The 22,515-nt window shown below is 45.4% G+C and overlaps 1 protein-coding gene and 1 long non-coding RNA gene across 4 annotated transcripts in view; one reads left to right on the plus strand and one right to left on the minus strand.

The window, feature by feature from the left end:
• ZCCHC24 (zinc finger CCHC-type containing 24) overlaps positions 1-22,515 on the minus strand; it is a 236,967-nt gene that overhangs the window by 177,053 nt on the left and 37,399 nt on the right. The window lies entirely within an intron of this gene.
• On the plus strand, positions 1,238-16,154 carry LOC128350833 (uncharacterized). Its single transcript, XR_008319465.1, has 2 exons — positions 1,238-1,756; positions 15,168-16,154. It is a non-coding gene; the product is annotated as an uncharacterized LOC128350833 (long non-coding RNA).

Consider the following 22,515-nt stretch of genomic DNA (forward strand, 5'->3'; position numbering starts at 1 on the left):
TCTTCACTAGTTATGTGGTGGGGGCTGCTGGTGCACCACTGCCAGCAGCCCACCCACTGCCGGCATACACCCATCCTGCTACTGGCATGCCCCCACACCTTCTGCCATTGGTGAGTGCTTGGCCCAGCGAGCCCCCAAGCAGCAACATACCCCAGTGGCCAGGGTGAACACTGAAGATGCTCGCCAGGTATCTTCTTGTCTCTCCTGCCGCCACTCAGATGGGGCAGAAGGCGTGGGAGAGCGTGCGCACTCCATCAGCAAGGGAGACGTGGCATGGGGAGGGGACAGGCAAGTCAGGGGTCACCAGCAGGATCTGTGCGGGCTGCCAGCAACCCTCACATTGAAGATCACTACTTTAACCTATTTACAAAAGGTCACAAAGGAAGTAAGAGAGTGCATCTCCACAGGGAGGGAATTCAACAACCGGGGGGCAATAACTAAGAAGGCCATATTCTGTATATATGACAACCAGGTCTCAGCTGGTGTTGGCACATGAAGCAGATCTTCCCCAGAAAATCTTGTAAGGCAAGTAGATTCACTTGGGAACAGATAGTCATAGGAACATAAGAAGCTGCCATATACTGAGTCAGACCATTGGTCTATCTAGCTCAGTATTGTCTTCACATACTGGCAGCGGCTTCTCCAAGGTTGCAGGCAGGAATCTCTCTCAGCTCTATCTTGGAGAAGCCAGGGAGGGAACTTAAAACCTTCTGCTCTTCCCAGAGCAGCTCCATCCCCTGAGGAAAATGTCTTACAGCGCTCACACTTCTAGTCTCCAGGGCAGACCCTGCTTAGCTAAGGGTACAAGTCATGTTTGCTACCACAAGACCAGCTCTCCTCTCCTCCAGATATGAAGGATCCAAGTTTTTAGGTCAAAACCAGGACCCTGAATTTAATCCAGAAACAAATCAGTAGCCAGCACTGTTCTTTCAGTATTGGGGTGATATGATCCACCCACACTAAGCTGGTGGCCACCCTTTGAAGTTTCCAAATACTTTTTAAGGGCAGTCCCACATAGAGTGTGTTTGAGTAATCCAAATGCGATGTCACCAAGTATGGGTAACTTAATAGTCTTTTCCCGGTTCAGTTTTTATGTGCAGCTTAGTTAGAGCTACAGTCAGCCAATCTGTTCTCCAGAACACATGGCATCATGCCCGCCAGTGCTTTGGTTAATGTCAGTTTTGAAACAGCTCTTGAGAAGACGAAGCTCAGACAAGGGGAGGCAGCAAATTGTTGTTTTCTTTCCTAAAGAAAGAAGCAAGCAAACAAGCAAATAAGTCAACAAGAAAACAAGGGGGGAAAGGACAAGCTAAGTTTGTTAGGGCTAGTCTTTTCTAGGACTTTATTTCTGGCTGGCTATGTGTTTGTTTTTGACAGGGCAGTTTCAGTTTCAGTTGTGCCTAATGAGACAGTGGGTGGGGATTAGCTGCAGGTGAGTCACACAGCTTGTGAGAGGGGTCACATTCCTGAGGTGGCTCAGTTTGGAAGAAGCTCTTGAGAAATTAAGGCTCAGACCAGGGGAGCTTTGCTTCCCGGAGCTTTGAGAACAGGAGTTTTCTAATAGATATCAAAGGCATTTTGCATGGCGTTTAGCAGGGAAGTGTCTGGGGAGGCATACAAATGGTCCCCCTTTATCATAAAGGAGACACCCAACATGAGAAGAAGGTGTCTATTACCCCACGTTTGTAATTTTCTTGGAAGACAAAGCTTAAAACCTTTAATTAGCTGACAACTGCAACTAAGACCTAGCTTTCAGGTAAATAAACTCTGTATTATTGATTGATTGTTTTAAACTGTTTTTAGTATTTAATTGATTTTTTGTTTTTGTTTGTTGTGAACTGCCCTGAGACCTTGAGTTGGGGTGGTATAAAAATGCACTAAATAAATAAATAAATATTCTAAATAGCCAATAAAATTATTTATGAAGGTAGAATGCCAGCAGGGGAGAGGGTGCTTTCCAGTGTACTGCATGGAGTGTCGCATGTATGACTATCTGCCTGAGAGTCATGAATGAGCGCTCAGTGCAAAGAGTCCTGGCTCCAAGGGAACAAGCTTGCTCCCTTGAAGCCAAGGTGCCGGACTTGGATGAGCTCAGGGAGACAGAGAAGTAAGTGGATGAGACCCTCAGGAATGTGACAGAGGCATCCCACTCCCAGGCTGATAGCTCTTCTGCTGTGATAGAGAATGAACGTCTCAAGAAAGGAGGATATAAGCCTGAGGAAGAGGGGAATGCTCCCTTAGAAGGGAGCCCTTCCTTGGGTGATATGCCCATATCCTCTTGCACAGAGGATACTCAGCTAGGGAGTGGGGGCCTCCTAGAAGTGGGTGGGTGATTCAATCATTAGGGGCATAGAGAGATGGGTCTATACTCTGTGACCCATGTGAAGACCACTCAGTGACTTGCCTGCCTGGTGTGAAGGTTGCAGACATCATACAGCATCTAGATAGACCAATAGGCATTGCTGGGGAGGAGTCAGCTGTCATGGTGCATGTTGGAACCAACAATGTTGGGAAATGCAGTCGGGAGGTACTGGAAGCCCAATTTACGCTGCTAGATAGCAACTGAAATCCAGAACCCCTAGGTTAACATTCTCTGAAGTGATACCTTTCCAAGTGCAGGGCCAGTAATACAGGTGTAGTTGAGGGGTCTCAATGTGTGAATGAAACGGTGGTGTCAGGAGGAGGGGTTTAGAGTTGTTAAGCACTAATATACATTTTGGGGCAAGCAAAGCCTGTACAAAAGGGATGGGCTCCACTTGAACCAAGATGGAACCAGACTGCTGGCACTTAAAATCAAGAAGGTTGCAGAGCAGTTTTGAAAATGACACCTGGGGGGGCGGGGGCTGTGTTGCTGACAGGAACTGGGTGGTATCTGATTTGGCAAGCAAAATCCCCTAAGGTATGAGGGTGCAAACATTTTAGATAAAGCAGAAGGGGACAGAGTAGAACCAGGATTAGAGCAAGATGGAAGCACATGACAGCTGGTCAAAAAGGTCAAGTGACAGGAAGGGCAGGGAGGGGAGGATTGGGGTAGGAGTAGCACTGTATGTTAAAGAAGGGATAGAATCCAACAAGCTAGAAAACCTAGGAGGACTGGAGTCCTCGACAGAATCATTGTCGGTGAGAATACGAGGACTGAAATGAAATGTGTTTCTAGGGACGTACTATCACCCTCTGGATCAAAGCACTGAGAGTGACCTGGATTTGGAGAACCAAATAAGAGAGGCATGAGAGGCATGAGAGAGAGAGAGAGAGAGAGAGAGAGAGAGAGAGAGAATGAGAATGGATGACTTAAATTACCCCCACATAGACTGGGCAAATTCACATGCGAGTATTGACAGAGGGACCAAATTTCTAGACATGTTAAATGACTGTGCCTTAGAACAATTGGTCACGTAACCAACCAGAGAGAAGGTGACTTTGGATTTAATCCTGTGGTGCCCAGGACCTGGTGCGAGATGTCAGAGTTGCAGAACCACTGGAGAATAGTGACCATAGTGTGATCCAATTTCACTTATAAGCGAGTGTAGCACTGCACGGAAGCAAGGGTGTAGCAAACAAGGTTGGAGTGGGCCCAGAGACAAGATTTTAAAATGCCCCCCCCCTCACTGTAGCTCAGCTCATGAAGTTAAGTAAATGAGGCTGAATAGTGGTAACAAATTTCTCTCTCTCTCTCTCTCTCTCTCTCTCTCTGTGTGTGTGTGTGTGTGTGTGTGTGTGTGTATCCTATGTGCCACAATAGAACATCATCCTAAATTTTTTTTTAATTTTTTTTTTTAAAGGTTTTGTAAATTGTGGACGATGCAAGTCATTTAATGGTACTAGAGAAAGACATGCTGTTCTGATAGCTCCAGGTCTTAACATTCACATCAATTTCGCACGATGACTACTACTGAAGAAAGCCTGGGCGGGCGGGCGGCTGGGGGAGTCAGTCATGTGACTTGCCGGAGGGGGGCAAGGCAGTGGGCCACCAGACTACTGTCTCCCCTTGCCCTATTATAGTTACGCCCCTGCAAGGAAGTCCAACACAGATACATTGGACTTCAGAAGAGGAAACTTCTCAAAAATGAAGGGACTAGTAAAAAGTAGATGAAAGGGAAAGTCAAGAGGATCAAATAACTCCAGAATGCATGGAAGTTATTTAAAACCACAATAATAGAAGCTCAGTTGGAATCTATAACAAGGAAGAGGAAAGGTACCACCAAGTTCGGAAGGACAACAAACAAGTGGGCTCAGGGAAGCTATAAAAGGGGAGAAGACTCCCTTCAGAAAATGAAAGTGCTGCCCAAATGAAGAGAACAGAAAGAAACAAACTCTGGCAAAAGAAATGCAAGAAGACAATAAGAGATGCAAAAAGAGAGTTTGAGGAGCATATAGCTAAAAGTGTCAAGGGAAATAAAAACTTCTTTAAATATATCAGAGGCAAAAACCTGCCAGGGAGGTGGTTGGACCCTTAGATGATGAAGGTGTAGAAGGGATTTTTAAGGAAGACAAAGAGATTGCAGAGAAGCTGAATGATTTCTTTGCATCTGTCTTAACGGCAGGGGATATTGACCATATACCCACACTGGAACTGAGTTTCTCAGGCTTGGAGGATGAAGAACTGGGCCAATTTGTAGTGATGAGAGAGGATGTTCTAAACTGTCTTGAAAAGCTAAAACTTAAAAATCGCCAGGGCCAGATGCCATCCACCCAAGGGTTCTTAAGGAACTCAAATGTGAAATTGCTGATCTCCTAGCAAAAATATGTAAGTTGTCCCTATAACCAGGCTCTGGACCAGAGGACTGGAAAGTAGCTAATTTATCTATCTATCTATCTATCAGATTTCTATACTGCCTGATATATTCATCTCTAGGCAGAGTACAAAGTTAAAACACAGAGAATGTAAAACAATATAAAATACTTAAAATTCACAAAACAAGTTAAAAAAAACAATCTCAGAAAAGATAAAAACATATTAATGTTTTTAAATTTTCAGTTAAAAGCCTGGGAAAACAGGTACATCTTTCCCCTACTACTAATATAACCCCGGTTTTCAAAAAGGGATCCGGGGGGATCAGGGAAACTACAGGCCAGTTAGCTTAACTTCTGTGCCAGGTAAATTGATGGAAAGCATATTTAAGGACAAAATTGTATACGCCTTGCTGAAGGCGAACCATCATGGCTTCCGCAAGGGCAAGTCTTGGCTCATCAATCTTTTGGAGTTCTTTGAGAGTGTCAACAGGCATGGGGATAAAGCTGACCCGGTTAACATAGTATACTTGGACTTCCAAAAAGCTTTTTACAGTCCCCACAAAAGGCTCTTGAGTAAACTTAACAGACATGAGATAAGGGGACAGGTTTAACTGTGAATTGATAACTGATTGAAGGACAGGAATAAATTGACAATTTTCATAATGGAGGGAAATTAGAAGTGGGGTCCCGCACGGACCTGTACTGGGACCAGTGCTCTTTAACTCATTCATAAATGATCTGCAAGTTGGAGTAAGCAGTGAAATGACCAAATCTGCAGATGCAACTAAACTATTTAGGGTAATGAAATCCAAAAGAGATTGCAAGGAGCTCCAAAAGGCTCTCTCCAAACTGGGGGAGTGGGTGACAAAATGGCAAATGTGGTTCAGTGTAAGCAAGTGTGAAGTGATGCATATTGAAGAGGAAAAAAAATCAACTTCACATATACACTAATGGGGTCTGAGCTGTCGATGACTGACCAGAAGAGAGATCTAGGGGTCATGGTAGACAGCTCATTGGAAGTGACGACTCAGTGTGAAGCTGTGAAAAAGGCCAATTCCATGCTAGGAATCATTAGGAAGGGGATTAAAATACAAAAGCTAATATTATAATGCCCTTATACAAATCTATGGTGTGGCCACATCTGGAGTACTGCATACAATTCTGGTCACCATATCTTAAGAAGGGTATTATAGTACTGGAAAAGGTGAAGAAGAGGGCAACCAAAATGATCAGGGGCCTGGAGCACCTTCCTTACGAAGCAAGGCTACAGCATTTGGAAAAGAGGTTACTTCAGAGAGACATGATAGAGGTATATACAATTATGCATGGAGTAGGGAGAGTGGGAGCCACCTAATGGCGCAGGAAGGAAATGACTTGATTAGCAAGGCAGAGGTTGCCGGTTCGAATCCCCACTGGTCTGTTTCCCACACTATGGGAAACACCTCTTTCGGGCAGCAGTGATATCAGAAGATGCTGAAAGGCATCAGCTCATACTGCACGAGAGGTGGCAATGTTAAACCCCTCCTGTATTCTACCAAAGACAAACACAAGGCTCTGTGGTCGCCAGGAATCAACTCTGACTCGGCGGCACACTTTACCTTTAGAGAGAGTGGACAAGGAGAAAATTTTCTCCCTCACTCTCTCAACATTAGAACCAGGGCTCATTGCATGAAACTGAAGGCCAGGAAATGTAGGACTAACAAAAGGAAATACTTTTTCACACAGCACATAATTAATGTACAGAATTCTCTTTGGATTTTTTGGTGGTTTTCTGGGACAGCATTAGCTCAGGTATCTCATTTTGTTTTGTCTTTGTTTTACCTTTAGAAAGTGTAGAAACGTGTTTTGTTTTGGTTTTTTGTCCTTGCACATTTTTAGTGCTTCAATGTTTTACAGATGAACACAATATAAAAAACAGTTATAAAAGGCCCACAGTGACAAAATTTGAGAAATCCTGCCTTAAGGCTCTATTGAGAAGTTTGCTTTTTCCAGGCCTGTCAATGTGACACTTATTGTAAAGGTCAGAAAGAAAAACACACTTAAAAATAGAAGTAAGAAGCAGAGATGAAATGCATTTGTGAAATGAATCTGAGTCACATTAATCCTAGAGAACCTGATGAGCCTTTGTGCACAGCTGAGATAATAGGGACTAGTCATGTGGAAATAGCTATATAACACAAGGGATGGCTAAATATTGACATCTGAACTGAAACTGCCTCATACCAGTGCTGGCTTTAGGTAGCTTGACATACTTTGTAAAACATTGTAATAAAGTGTGTGCTCATGTGGACAGGCACCCTTTGCTCAAGTATCTGGCGCTGTCCAGTTGGTCCATGGTGGGGTATTTTGATTGCCCCCTCCATTCCATACCTGTGAATGAGATCTTAACCATGACTCCCGATAGGTTACTGCTGTTCATTCATCTATACCTCCCAGCTAGACTCACTGGACTCCCTTCACTACCACAATCTCTTTTATGTTGCCTGATCTTTCCTTGCGGCATTTATTATATATAGAACTAGTGACATGCCTGTACTTTTTGCAGGTAAAATGTGTGTGGAGGGAAAGCCTGCATATTACAGGAACTTTGGGAGCTGCAATGGCTACACATTGCGCGCACGCACACACACACACACACACACACAGTACCCTGTGTCTTTGCTGATGAAGACTGGCTATCCACCGTTGAGGTGGGGGTAGCCACCAAATGCAGCAGCAGCAAACTGTTTTTCCCATATCAGCAAATGGCAGCTGTTAACTTACATGGGAGAAAGCGGCAAAAGGGTGTGCTTGTGGACACTGAGATGGGATCTAAAACTGCTTTCTCACCTTAGACTCCAGCACCTGTTGGGAGGATCAGGTTTAAGGATGGCTCCGTAAAGGAGGGAAAAGCAGTGATATTCTCCTATAGACTTCTTAAGGAAAGAGGACATTTAGAGGATTCTCTCCCAGGTGAAAGACTGCAAGTTCCCCAAACATTTCCTATTAGCTTCCCTCTCAGCTTACCAACAGTATCTCCTGCCAATGCTGGCACAGCAGTTTGGAAGGAGAAGGTACTACTCTGGCTACTAATATTTTCATACTACTTTTCAACAAAGTTCTTGTGAAGAAATGTACACGCCGAATGCTCTGTGTGTGTGTGTGTGTGTGTGTGTGTGTGTGTGTGTTGCCACAGCAATCACACATGGAATGTTGAGAGAAGGATTTGACTAGAGACAGTTGGTTAGAGTCGTAAAACAGAACTCAGAGCCAGAGTTTCTGTGACTGAACAAGGGAAATTGTTCAAGTTCTGTGTAAATTCTTGGTTAACTGATGTCCAGATGGCCAAATGTTCTATATCATGGCCAGCTGAGTCCCAAAGAACTATAGATTAGTCTCTTGTCTTTTCAAATACCTAGTTTCAAATTCTAGGGCCCAGTATTCATCCATACAGTGGCACCTGAGGTTAGGGTGAGCTGCCGGTTTCCCGCACGCTTCTGGCAGGAGCTACTACTTCCTCCAGCTTCTGATATGCCAAGGCTGGTTGTGTTATGTGAACCCACCAGTCTTGGCATATCCTGCCCTATTGTCATACCGAAACCTAACATCTGTAACTTAGATTTCAAGTAAGTTACAGATGTCAGGTTTCCTGATGGAAGTGGGGCAGGATATGCCAAAATTGTTGGGTTTGATCTTGGGACATCAGAAGTTGGAGCAGAAGTAGCACTCATATTGGGAGCACGTGCTTCTGGGGAACCATTGGTCCGTCCCAACCTCAAGTGCTGCTGTACATGTGACACCTCCCTAAGAACTATGTTTCCTTTAGTTGAACCACTGCTTTGTTTGGACCAGTTTATCCAAGCAACAGAATCAAGTGATAAAATATTCCTGGACTCTACCATTTCAGACCACAGATAGAAGACTGCATGTTTAAATCCTCCTTCATGTTAGCCTATCCATGCCCATAGAAAATTAAGAACAAATCTGAGAGAATGGTTCAGGACTAGTCTCCCTGACATGCAATTTTGCTTTGTGCAGCGAGTCAGTTTAATGCAGGAACATTCAGACCCCTCCACATCCTCCTGCAGCCTGAAGACATACAAAACTTTTATCACTTGACTCTGATTTTTAAACTGACCCTTTGCCAATGGCCCCTTTACCATGCTTGCCTGTTCTTCTGACTATTATTATTCCCTGCAATCCTACTTCCTCCATATCACTGTCTGCATCCCTTGGACATTTTCCTGCTGTCCTCCAAATGAACCTAATTCCTGCCCTTTCCTGCTGCTTGCCTGACTTTGCCTGCTTCCTTCCCCCTTTCCAACAAGCCTCTGTCCTGAATTTTGGATCCTGATCAGTGCACTGGAAAATAACCATCAACTGAGCTTCTTCCTCTGACCTAGGTAGTAGCCTTCCTGAACAAACACACACTAGCCAGTCTGACTACACTTTCAACCAGCCCACAACAGAGCTGCAAACATAACATAGTCTTTGCTCAAAGCCCTTTTTGCTCATGAGGAAGTGCCAGTGGAACTGGGGAGGGGGCTTACTCATAAGGAAGTGCTATCAGGACTGTACCTTGGTCATCTGCAGTTGCTTTCAGTGATTCATGGGGATTCCAATGGAATGAACATTCTTGGAATTATATTACAAAGAGGAAATAATCCTAGCAACAAATTGCCAAGAGGAAGTGCTATGAATATCAAACTATTGGAGTCTTCCAGAAATCTTTCTCCACCTCTAGGAGCTGCTTTCACTCATGCACGCTTACTCACACATGTTCCTATATGTACACAAAAGAGAATTTCAGTACTACATTTCAACAGTCACAGGCACAGCAGAATTAAGCCCTACTACAAACCCAGGAAATGCTGATTGTATTGCAACGAATAAGTTCTGGATATGGTCCACTGAGACCAAGGTACAAATCCTTTCACAACTATGAAGCTCACTGGGGCTGAGTTTAGTTTTGTAATGACTTCTTAACATTACAAACCTATTACCAGATGTTTAGGTGACTGGCAGTGGCCTGCACGCTTCTTTCCCATCTCTCCTAGTATTCCACACATGAATTCTCCCTCCCTTCCCTTTTTTGAGCTAACGATAGTGCAACATTAAGAGGATATTCTCACGACTGATGGTTTAAGGCCAGGGAGGGGTGGAGGGAAGACAGGAGCTTGTCTGTCTTCCCCCCACACAATCTGGAGCCTGACCAGGGCTCCGCCACTGGCACACCCGCACATGCACTGTGGCAGCGAGCAGTGTAGTGAGGGAGAGGAAGGACATCCAACTTCTAGGAAGCTCATAATGCATCGCATGAGCAGCACGGTGCATTAAGGAACTTCCTCCTGCTGGTCACTCTTTCCACCCAGCTCTATGAATGCTCAGGCTGCTGACACTCAGCATCTGTACAAGCAGGTGGGGAGGGAGGAGGGAATTTGCACCCTCCTCCATCACTTTTAACCCAGGTTTAAAATCTGGGCTACCTGGCTGAGGGCCGCTGGGTTTAGGCTGATCCTGATCCAATCAACTCTACCCAGACAGGGCTGCCTGGGCAGAGCTGGTCATGAGAATGACCTCCAGGTCTGTTCATATGTTAACGCTACCCATAGCTAGCTCTGTCCAGAGTTGCAAACTCTTTTTTTAAAATCATGATTAAGCTGGAAACAAACTATGATTAGTGTTAACATCAGATCAGATGTAATGTACCAAAGAGGGAAGAGACATTTATATATGCAAGGAACGAAGGACAGGCGTGGGGAATGAAGAAGTAGTATGTGCACATGAAGGCATTCCCAGTTTCCAGTGTTCTAACTGTCCTGATGTATCAGATGAAGCCTCTATTTTCTGGCACCTTCCCCATGGTGAAACACTGGCTGTCAGCTCATTTCTGACATCCAGCACTGTGGTAGGAACATAGGAACATAGGAAACTGCCATATACTGAGTCAGACCATTGGTCTATCTAGCTCAGTATTGTTTTCACAGACTGGCAGCGGCTTCTCCAAGGTTGCAGGCAGGAATCTCTCTCAGCCCTATCTTGGAGAAGCCAGGGAGGGAACTTGAAACCTTCTGCTCTTCCCAGAGCGGCTTCATCCCCTGAGGGGAATATCTTGCAGTGCTCACACATCAAGTCTCCCATTCAGATGCAACCAGGGCAGACCCTGCTTAGCTATGAGGACAAGTCATGCTTGCTACCACAAGACCAGCTCTCCTCTCCTTGCATGTATACAATGAAGAGCTTCTCTAGCTGCACAGCCTCAGGCACACAGCAGGGGAAATATATCCCTGAGGGTCATGTAACTGTGCATCCCTGCTGCGCACCCAGATTGCATTTTTTAATGTATGTATGTATGTATGTATGTATGTATGTATGTATGCATTTTTATACCGCCTTTCGTTAAAATATAGCCCCAAGGCGGTTTACAAAAGTTAAAAACATACAATAAAAACACAATAAAAACAACATACTAAGAGTATAAAAACATATTAAAACAGGCATAAAACAGTACAACAAATGCTGGAATGCATTTGTGGCTGGAATGCTGGCGGAGAAGGTCTCTGTCACATTTCTACTGTGGTATTGGTAGGCTGTGCTGAATGTCAGCCATCATCCCTTCGGGAGATGTTGGAAATGCCCCTTTAGTGTACACACAAGTCAGTTTGGTTGAGATGTTTAGGCAACTGAGAGTGCCCCCATACACTCACAAGGTCCCTCCTCCTTTGCCTGGTTTTCATCATAGTTGCTTTGATGTATGAATTGGCAAGTTATGGTTATCATAAACCATAACTAACCATTATTTGCAACTGCTCTTCAAACTGGTTTTGAATAATGGTCAGAAGCAAGGGGCTAACCATATTGAGCCTCTTCTCACGATCTGTGAGAAGGGCTAGAGAGCAATCTGTGGGGAAGGCGGGTTAAACTTACATTCCCCGTCAGATCGCCTGCCCAGACAGGCACCGGCTCCTGCCAGTCACTCCAGGGGTCTGGGTGCTGGGGCGCACCACCCCACGCCACCCCCAGACCTCCAATAATGCATGGTGCAAGTGCATGGTGCATTATTGGGATCCCTCCCCCCCCCCCAAGTCTGCCAGCTGCGGCTGCAAGCAGTCGCAGCTGACACACAAATGCCAAAATGGGGTTAGGAGAACGCTCAGTCTCCTAACCCCATTTTGAGGGGTGGCTCCACAAGTAGGTTTGCTGCCATGATGCCGCCGAGATCAGGCCCGATCCCAGTGGTTCACACATGCATGCAAAACCAGGCTGGGCTTCCTTAGCCCAGTTTTTCACGCACGTGTGAATATCCTCACTGTGGAAATCTGGACATCAAGTCAATGTATGGTTTGTAAAAATCAGGAAGAAAGGAGGGAAGAGAGAAGGAATGGAAAGGAGGGAGGCCACCATCCAGCAGAGGCACTTCTGATCACCTAGGCATGGTTTGGTGTTATGTATGAATTGAGCCATAATATTATTCCTGTTTCAGCTACCTCAGATAGAAGTTAAATATCCTAATGGACAGGAAATGCACCTTGGCTCTAGTGCACACACACACATGTAAACCCATGCACTTTGACATAAAATGCTTACAACTTCTCTTGCACCCCACATGGGCACTTTCCAGTTAGCCACTCAACAGCAGCAAAATGCTTCCGTTCAGGCAAATAGCATTCAAAACATAAAGAGCAGAGAGAGCAGTCTCGTGGAAACTAACAACCCGAAAAAACAGCAACTTCTTTACGCCAGATATACGACGTCATAGCACTATATCGCAGCGATTAAATTCGGAACAAGGCACTGGAAATATGAACAGCACCCTGCTGTCAGCGTAGGGTCTGCGGTGTCACAACATAGGAAGGGTGGAAGCATACTTCAGAGATACATCCTGACCCTGTTGCAGGGTCTAATCTGGAAAGTGTCATGGCTACCTATCCAGACAGTAAATGTTGCTCACAGGATGTGAGTTGCAGCTATTCTACAATAAGTACAACTTATTGCTTCCTTAAGGACAGCCTGCTTCAGAAGCCAGTGCAGGACAGCTTATTACAGAGTAAATAAAATGTACAGCAGGACTCTATCCTTGTGAATGGAAGGACATGTTGAAACATACTTGGCATAGCAACAGCACTCACTCCTAGAGATGGCCTAGCAGGAGATGAGAGTCCTTCTAATACCTCTATGTGTCTCCCCTCATGCTCCTCTGATCAAACCTCTATCAAACCTCTATTTATTTATTAAAATTATCTACCCCTTCCTCAAAAAAAAAAAAAGCTCAAGATTAACAAATTAATAATTAAAATAATTTGCTAACTGTTAAATTAAAAGATGCCCACAGCCATACCTAGCAAGAATCATTCTTTAACATAAACTTTTAATGGAACAACAATGAACATGAGCTGAAATCACAATAAACCACTTGGATTTTCTTGCTGTTGTGACAGATTCCATCCAAGTACTTATTCTGGCAAGCAAAATAATTTATTATTGTTATTTTTATTCCAAAGACATATCCAATCACAGCTGTTTGTAAGCCAGAAAAACTGCATTTCTTTTCTTTTAAAAGCTGTTTTAGAGAGTGGAGGGGTGATATAGGGTGTGAAACTCTCTAAAGCATATTACATTGTACTCCTGCATGTTTATAAAAGCAGTCAAATAGTTTTATCTTTTTGTGCCAATTTTCAGCAGAGTTTTATGGCCAAATGTGTAAGCCCCTCTGAAACTAAGGGGTTTTGATGGAAATTATGACATCAGACTGCAAACCAGAATAATGAAAATAGGGTATGTTAACGACCATGGCCAAAACACTATCCTTTGGGAAGGGAGGAGGTAGGGATTCCAGTTTCAATCAGCACTGGAAATATAGGCAGAGATGAACTAAATGAATTAGGTAAGAGGTCATTTAATAGCCAAATGATGCATCAGCAAACAAGTATTTAAGATAGGGTGGAGCAACTGGATAGAATATTAGCTTTATACCCTAAACAACTATGTTTTACTAGTGTTGCAAGTTGTTTTAGAAGACGTATCACAGCAGGTGATGTGCTACTATTGCTAAAATGGCAGATGTATCATCTTTTGGGCAAAGATGTCATCACCACAGAAATGGGTGAGAGTAAGGAAATTCTCTCTGCCAGAATGCCCACAAGGCTGGATTTTTTCAGGCAGTGAGTCAAAATCTTCCACCAGCTGTTGAGGAGTTTAAAGGAGGAGGTGTTATAAAGGAGTTTATGAGCTGGGGGCAGTAGTATAGTTACAGTGCAGTGACCAGGGACAAGAGCACAAAATGGGTATCAAAACAATGTTATTTTATTAACAGTGACTGACATCCAGACTAGTGCAAGACTGGTGCTAGTGGAGAGGGGTGCCCCTCACAGAACTACAGTTCCCAGGGTAGAGAAGTGACTATTACATCCACTTAAGTCTGTAGTGTAAATAATCCAAAGCACAGTAAAGTAAAGTGTGCCGTTGAGTCCAATACCTTTATTGTAGAGTGCTGTGGTGCTGAGGGACTGTAAACTGGGGACATTAATTACGTTATATGATATTGCAATGGTTTTGAATAATTTGGGGATTTTTTATTTATCTATCTATCTATTTATTTATTTATTTATTGAGGAAAAGACATTTGGCAACTTTGTGGCCTGCAGAGTTGCCTCCATTTTGGCTGTTTCTGTCCTCTCCACTGTGCTTGGGCATGACAGCAAGTAGCAGAACTAGTATGCGTATGGAGTTCACACAGTATTTTTAACACATTTTTAATGCCACCACACCACCTGGGACAGCCTAAAAAAGATTTGGAGGCCCCAAGGGATATGTGGAGGCCCTGGACTTCGGCACAGATGCCCAGGGTAAGAGCACCTCTGCTTATAAGGTGCATAGAGACTTCACTTTAAAAAAGAACAAAACCGCAAGGAAGTTTGGAGTGACAGAGACCAGACCAGTTAATGAGACACAGTCTTAGAGGAGCTTTCTTGTTCTTGTCCAAAGCTCTGCAGGGAGCCTTTTCATCTGCTGAATGCTAAACAACCAGTAACTTATACTGAAGGAAGGTCATACACACACACACACACACACACACTATATTAGGGACAAGGGTGGCCATTCACTCTGCAAATAACACTTTATCTGTGTGTGCGTGCACACGCACACACACGCACACACTTCCCATTACTTGCCACCGAACTGCCGGCAGCTGAAATCTCCCTGCAGTTACAGGCTGCTAACCTCTCTGACCTTTCTCAAAGGGGAGGTGCACAAGTTCAAAACGGTTTTGGCCAATCATTTCTCTGTTTTGAAGCATAAAAATAGGTACAGAATATCCTGGGTGTTTGCTGGCATAGAATTGATATGAAGTTAGAGAAAGATGTGTTGAGAAGTGGGAAATGAGCAAGTACATTGTAACTTCCGAACATTAATGCTTGTCATCAGATTCTGCTTAAAGTCTCTGCTTCCTACAGGAAACATTTCAATCAGGAAGAAAACAAAGAAGACAAAGATGAAGATGAAGAAGCAGAAGCAGCTAGCTTTCATCTCCTAGACTTTAAATGCTATAAATGAAAGGAAAAAAGCAGACATGGAGAAGTACTTTTTAAAGAGTGACACACTTAAGAATGCTGTTTTGCCTCCTACGGAGCTCCTTGGTGATTAAACGTTTGGCTACGAAACCGTCATTGCAATTCCATTTTAAGCTGTAGATCTGAAACCATTTTGTTTATATATTGTTTCAATCCAGTCCAGCATACTTGGCAGAGCAACTGATACAACTGCCAGAATTTAAAAGAGAGCAGTCTCGAGATAACTATCAGAAGTAGAAGGAATTCACTATCTGCCCAGCATGCACTGTAGCTTCATTGGTAAGGTGTTTCTGAAGAAAATATAGCCTTGTGCAGAAAATTATTTTCATTTCCAAGACTGTGAACCAAAATGTAGATTTTTCAAATAGTGCTTTCTGTGAATGCACTTGTTAACTCTTGTACTTAGCAATGGCACTGTTAGGGATGTGATCCAAAACGAGGTCAGAACCAGTTCGGTGTCTCCAGGGGGTAGGATAGGACTGGCAAATGGGATCTTTAAAAAGGAGAAGAGCAGGTCCTTACTGAGCAGGTCAGCATGGTGTTTCTGATCACGTAAATGGTGCCTGCTGCACATGGGTTCTTCAGGGGAGCACCATCGCAACAGGAAGCTACATGCGGCAGTGGAGGGCAGGTAAGGACCTACTCTCCTCCTTTTTAAAGATCCTACTTGCTGCTCCCCACCCACCAGTGACGCCAAACCAGTTCGGACCTTGTCTGAACCAGTTCGGCTCCAAACCTATGCACGAATCTCAGTTTGTGCACATCCCTAGGTACTGTGTGAATTAGCCAGACCCTGTTACAATAATTACTTGAATCATCACCACAACTTATTTCAAAATGAACAAATAAATAAATGAGGTCTGATTTTAATGTGAGGCTTACACATTCTTGGAAGCTGGGTTTATTTTCCACCATAATATCCGTCAGAGGAACAGGCTTGTTGCACAATTAAATGGAAAGTCATTGACCTTTAGGAAAAACATGTCCTTATATCTTCTGGAACTAACCAAAGAAGCTTCTGAAAGCTCATGGCAACATATAGTGGCTGCAATATAGCCAAGCCTTATTCAGCCACTATGTTGTACTTGTGTTCAGGCATCTGTACACACATACATTTTTGTGTGCAGATGACTGTACCTGCATTTTAAAAGAGAACCTGGGTACAGATTTCTCCAATGCATACCTAGAAGTGCCTGTGTTCAACATAACACGTGAATAATTGTACCTGCATACAGGTATGAACCTGTGTATGATGTACAGTTTGTACAAGAGTCGAACATAACATGTGACTAGAGCTTTGATCAGCTCACTGCGTGGACTGAGGAGCATGGTGAAAAGAAAGCTGAAAGGAAAAATCATGAGAGTCACTTCGCTCCAGAGTGCATGGAGTTTACTCAAAACCACAATACTAGAAGCCCAGTTAGATTGTATACACAAAAGGAGGAAAGGTACCACTAAGTCCAGGAGGATGCCAGCATGGATAACAAGGAAGCGATAAAAGGGAAGAAGACTTCTTTCCGAAATTGGAAGGCCTGTCCCAATGAAGAGAACAGAAAGGAACACAAACTCTGGAAAAGGAAATGCAAGGAGACAATAAGGGAGGCAAAAAGAGAGTTTGAGGAACATTTAGCTAAAAGCATCAAGGGGAATAACAAAAACTTCCTTAAATACATCAGAAGCAGGAAACCTGCCAGGGAGGTGGTTGGATCATTAGACAATGAGGGAGTGCAAGGTATTATTGAGGAGGATATAGAAGTTGCAGAGAAGCTAAATGAGTTCTTTGCATCTGTCTTCACAGCAGAGGATGCTGAGCATATACCTGTTCCTGAACCAGGCTTTTCAGAGATGGAGGCTAAAGAACTGAGTCAGATAGAAGTGACAAGAGACAATGTTTTAAACTGTCTGGAAAAACTGAAAACTAACATATCACCAGGGCCGGATGGCATCCATCCAAGAGTCCTCAAAGAACTCAAATGTGAAATTGCCGACCTCCTTGCTAAAATATATAACCTATCCCTGAAATCGGGCTCTGTACCAGAGGACTGGAAAGTAGCAAATGTAACAATGATTTTCAAAAAGGGATCCAGGGGCGATCTGGGAAATTACAGGCCGGTTAGCTTAACGTCCGTTCCAGGCGAATTGAAGGAAAACATCCTCAAGGATAAAATAGTAAAGCACATAGAACAGGCCCTGCTGGGAGTGAACCAGCATGGCTTCCGCAAAGGTAAATCTTGCCTCACAAACCTTTTGGAGTTCTTTGAGAGTGTCAACCAATGTGTGGATCAAGGTGATCCAGTTGACATAGTATACCTGGACTTCCAAAAAGCTTTCGACAAAGTTCCTCATCAAAGCCTCCTGAAGTCATGGGATAAGGGTACAAGTACATGTGTGGATTGCTAACTGGTTGAAAGACAGGAAACAGATGGTAGGGATAAATGGAGAGTTTTCACAATGGAGGGAAGTAAGAAGTGGGGTCCCCCAGGGATCTGTACTGGGACCGGTGCTTTTTAATTTATTCATAAACGATCTAGAAGTAGGGGTAAGCAGCGAGGTGGACAAATCTGAAGATTATACCAAACTCTTTTGGGTAGTGAAATCCAAAACAGATTGTGAGGAGCTCCAAAAGGATCTCTCCAAACTGGGGGAGTGGGCAACAAAGTGGCAGATGCGGTTCAATGTTGGCAAGTGTAAAGTGATGCACATTGGGACAAAAAAGCCCTACTTCAAGTATAAGCTGATGGGATCTGAGCTGTCGATGACTGACCAGGAGAGGGATCTTGGGGTTGTGGTGGACAGCTCATTGAAAGTGTCGACTCAATGTGTGGCAGCTGTGAAAAAGGCCAATTCCATGCTAGGGATCATTAGGAAGGGGATTGAAAATAAAGCTGCTAATATGATAATGCCCTTATACAAAACGATGGTGCGGCCACACCTGGAGTACTGCGTACAATTCTGGTCACCACATCTAAAAAAGGACATTGTAGAACTGAGAAAGGTGCAGAAGAGGGCAATCAAGATGATCAGGGGCCTAGAGCACCTTTCTTATTAGGCAAGGCTACAACAGCTGGGGCTTTTTAGTTTAGAAAAAAGACGACTGTGGGGAGACATGATAGAGGTCTATAAATACATGGTGTGGACAAAGTAGATAGAGAGAAATTCTTCTCCCTCTCCCATAACACTAGAACCAGGGGTCATCCCATGAAATTGATTGCCAGGAAATCTAGGATCAACAAACAGAAGTACTTTTTCACACAATGCACAATCTAGTTGTGGAATTCTCTGCCACAAGATGTGGTGATAGCCAACAACCTGGATGGCTTTAGGAGTGCTTTGGATAACTTCATGGAGGAGAGGTCTAAACGGCTACTAGTCAGAGGGCTATAGACCACCTCCAGCCTCAAACGCAAGATGCCTCTGAGTACCAGTTGCAGGGGAGTAACAGCAGGAGAGAGGGCATGCCCTCAACTCCTGCCTGTAGGCTTCCAGCAGCGTCTGGGGGGCCACTGTGTGAAACAGGATGCTGGACTAGATGGGTATTGGGCCTGATCCAGCAGAGCTGTTCTTATGACTGGCCCTTTCAGCTGGAATGTCTTCAGACACAAAAACTGCCAACTAAACAGTCAAACCATGATATGTAGATAGCCAGTATTGAGGTTGAACAGCCAGTGAACTTCTGATTCCGATAACCTCTACCCCAAACCACCAATTCTATCCTTGGCTCCACTACTGGACCAACAGATTCTGTTCTGGACCCTTTTTTTGATCTGTCGAGTTTTCTCCTACCTCTACCTGACCTAGCTCTGCCCTCAGGCCCCACCAAGGGGAACAGAATTTTTCGAATTAAAAATTGGCAATTCTAAATGACATTGACTGCCAAAATGTACAGAACTAGTATGGTCTATCTCCATGTGGCAGTGGCAATAATGGCAAGTTATAGACAGAAGCACTTACATATAATACCACTACTACAAGGAAAACCCACCAGGGTGTTTTCCAGATTACACACTGTAACATACTGCACTACATCCGCTAATTGCCCCTCCAGATTGCCTGTGTTTCCACATTGGTGTCACTCCATGTCAGCAGGGTGCATTCACATTTCCCATGCCTTAATTTGAATTTTAATGATGCTTTTTTGCCCTACAAGGTTATAAATGCGCTGCAGGAAAGTAACTGTATTTTTCAGTTGTAGGAAGCCTTGCACCGCATTTTATTCGCTGTAGCAGTTTGCAGTGTGGACAGTTTTTTGCCTCTGTCTGTGCTTGCTTCCTCCATCCCCTCACCTCGGGGCGAAAAAGAGACAGGGAGAAATCTTGGCTTTCCCCTCCTTTCCTCCTACAGATCCCGAACCCCACACCTCCCTCCTCCTGCTTCCAATATAACTGGAGCTTCTCCAGAAGGGGCAGGGGAGGGAGGAGATCAGAGGGGTTTTATTATTACTATTTTTCCACCGGGGTTCTTTTATGCATTCCCCTTTTAATTTGCTACTTTGGGCAGAGACTCATATTAGTGCAGCTGAGCAGATTTCTGAATCCAACCCGTTCGTGTGCACTTTTTACTGAAGAGGAAGCCCATTGAACTAAGTTATTTACTTCTGTGCAATCCCACTTGCTTAAGAGCCTCCCCATCTCTTACAACTTTTAAAAACGCAGTCAAGACACATTTGTTCACCCAGGCTTTTAATCAGAAACTGTTTTAATTGCTTGATTATTTTAAACTGTTGCAATGTTTTAATCTTTTTATTTGATGTAAACTGCCCAGAGACTTGCATTTTGGTCACTATACATATATAGCAATAGCAATAGCAATAGCACTTACATTTATATACCACTCTATAGCCGAAGCTCTCTAAGCGGTTTACAATGATTTAGCATATTGCCCCCAACATTCTGGGTACTCATTTTACCGACCTCGGAAGGATGGAAGGCTGAGTCAACCTTGAGCCCCTTGGTCAGGATCGAACTTGCAACCTTCTGGTTACAGGGCAGCAGTTTTATCACTGCGCCACCAGGGGCTCTATATGTTAAATAAAATAATAATAAATACTACAAGGCAAAGGGCAAGGAGAGAGAACAGTCACTTACTTAAAAAGGAAGCCCACTGAACTGAACCATGATTCATTTACTTTGTGCAATCCCACAGCCCTCACTGGAAGAGCGCTCGCCTCCCCTCCAGCTCTTCCCTCCTATTTAATTATTTATTTCTCTGGAGGCGTGCCACCACCATCTTCCTTCCTCAGGAGAAGGCCCGGCAAGAGGGAAGCAGCGAGGGCAATGGCGGAGAGGAGAAAGTTGCAAGGCTCCCCAGCCATAGTGAGGATCTGCCTGGGGCAGGCCCTTCCTTAGGGCAGTGCAACTGGTGTGATCGCCCCTGGCCCTGTGTTTGGAGGGACCCCACGGTGGTGGTGCCGCCACGGCGCAAGCGGTGAGCAACCTGCCTCACTGCTCGCTTGGCTCCAGCCTCCCGCCAGCTGTACCATGGAGGGGGGACAGTGAGCGGTGGCCAAGGTAGCGAGCAGTGCAGAACCTGCTCCGCTCGCCTGCCTCGGCTCCTAGCAGCATGGCAGCCAGCAGGAGGACTGGCAGTGGTCAGAGAGAGGCAAAGGCCCTACTTCGTACAATGAGGCTGCCCACATGCCTGCCTCGGCTCGGGGAGATGTGGTGGCGGTGGCGGCAGCGGCGGTGGCCAGTGAGCAGTGCTGCCTGTTCACACTCCTCAACTCGGGGAGGGAGCGGCGGTGACCAGTAAACAGCCTGCTCCACTCGGCAATGCAGCCTGCACCCCCCACCTCAGCTCAGGGGGAGTGACAGGCAGTGAGCGGTGAGCAGTCTGCTGCGCTCACCCACCACAGCTCCCAGCAGCACGGCCGCGAGCACGGCCGCCACCATGTGTGCAAGGGGGGAGCGACAGTGGCTAGCGAGAGGCAAAGGGCCTGCTCTGTGCAGCGAGGCTGCCCACATCGGCTCGAGGGGATGAATGGTAGTGGCGGCTGGTGGGCAGCCTGCTCACTGGCAAGGCTGCCTGTGTGCCCACCTTGACTCTGGCAGCGGCGGCCAGCAAACAGCCTGCTCTGCTCAGTGAGGCTGCCCGCTCCCCAGCCTCAGCTCAGGGCGGGGGGGGGGAGCAGACCAGCAGTTTCCTCCACTTGCCCACCTCAGCTCCCAGAGGAACAGCAGCCGGCATTGGTGGCCAGTGAGAGGTGAAGAGCCTCCTCCTCTCCTTTGGAGAGGAGAGCTGGTCTTGTGGTAGCAAGCATGACTTGTCCCCATAGCTAAGCAGGGTCTGCCCTGGTTGCATATGAATGGGAGATTTGGTGTGTAAGCACTGCAAGATATTCCCCTCAGGGGATGAAGCCACTCTGGGAAGAGCAGAAGTTTTCAAGTTCCCTCCCTGGCTTCTCCAAGATAGGGCTGAGAGAGATTCCTGCCTGCAACCTTGGAGAAGCCACTGCCAGTCTGTGAAGACAATACTGAGCTGGATAGACCAATGGTCTCACTCAGTGTATGGCAGTTTCCTATGTTCCTATGCACAGCAAGGCTGCCCGCTGTGACTCTGGAGGTGAGTGGCGGCGGCCAGCAAGCAGTGAGCTACCTGCTCTTCTCAGCGAGGCTGCCCGCACGCCCGCCTTGTCTGGTGGGGGGAGTGGCGGCGATGACCAGCGAGCAGCAAGCAGCCTGCTCTGCGCCTGCACACCCACTTCCACTCTGGGGTGGGAGCAGCAGCCAGTGAGCAGCCTGCTCCACTTGGCAAGGCTGCCCGCCTCGGCTCTGGGGGTGGGAGAGGTGGCGGCAGCCACCAGCAAGCAGCCTGCTCTGCTTGGCGAAGTTGCCCGCACACCTGCCTCGGCTTCCGGCAGGGGAGCTGAGGGGCTGCTGCCCTCCGCCGCCATAGAAGAGAGCACCCACCCAGGCATGCCAGCTACTCTCTTCCCCCTTCCACGCTCACCACAGGGTTTCCTTTCGCTCCCCCATTTTATTTTATTTTATTTTAAATCACGTCACACACACTCCACAACTCCACTGGCTAAATGGAGCAGGGACAGATAAATGCATTTCAAGAATATGGACAATCCTGCCCGGAAAATACATTTTAGGGGATGGAAAATATGAATGGCCATAAGGTTACAACGAAGCATTAAACAACCTTTTACTCTCGTTTTGAAACCTACACTATTCCTTCACAGTTTGCAACACATTAACCATTGCAAATCCTGTAGTCTGGAAAACACTCA

This window comes from Hemicordylus capensis, chromosome 3, assembly GCF_027244095.1.
Source record: "Hemicordylus capensis ecotype Gifberg chromosome 3, rHemCap1.1.pri, whole genome shotgun sequence".
NCBI classification, from domain to species: Eukaryota; Metazoa; Chordata; class Lepidosauria; order Squamata; family Cordylidae; genus Hemicordylus; species Hemicordylus capensis.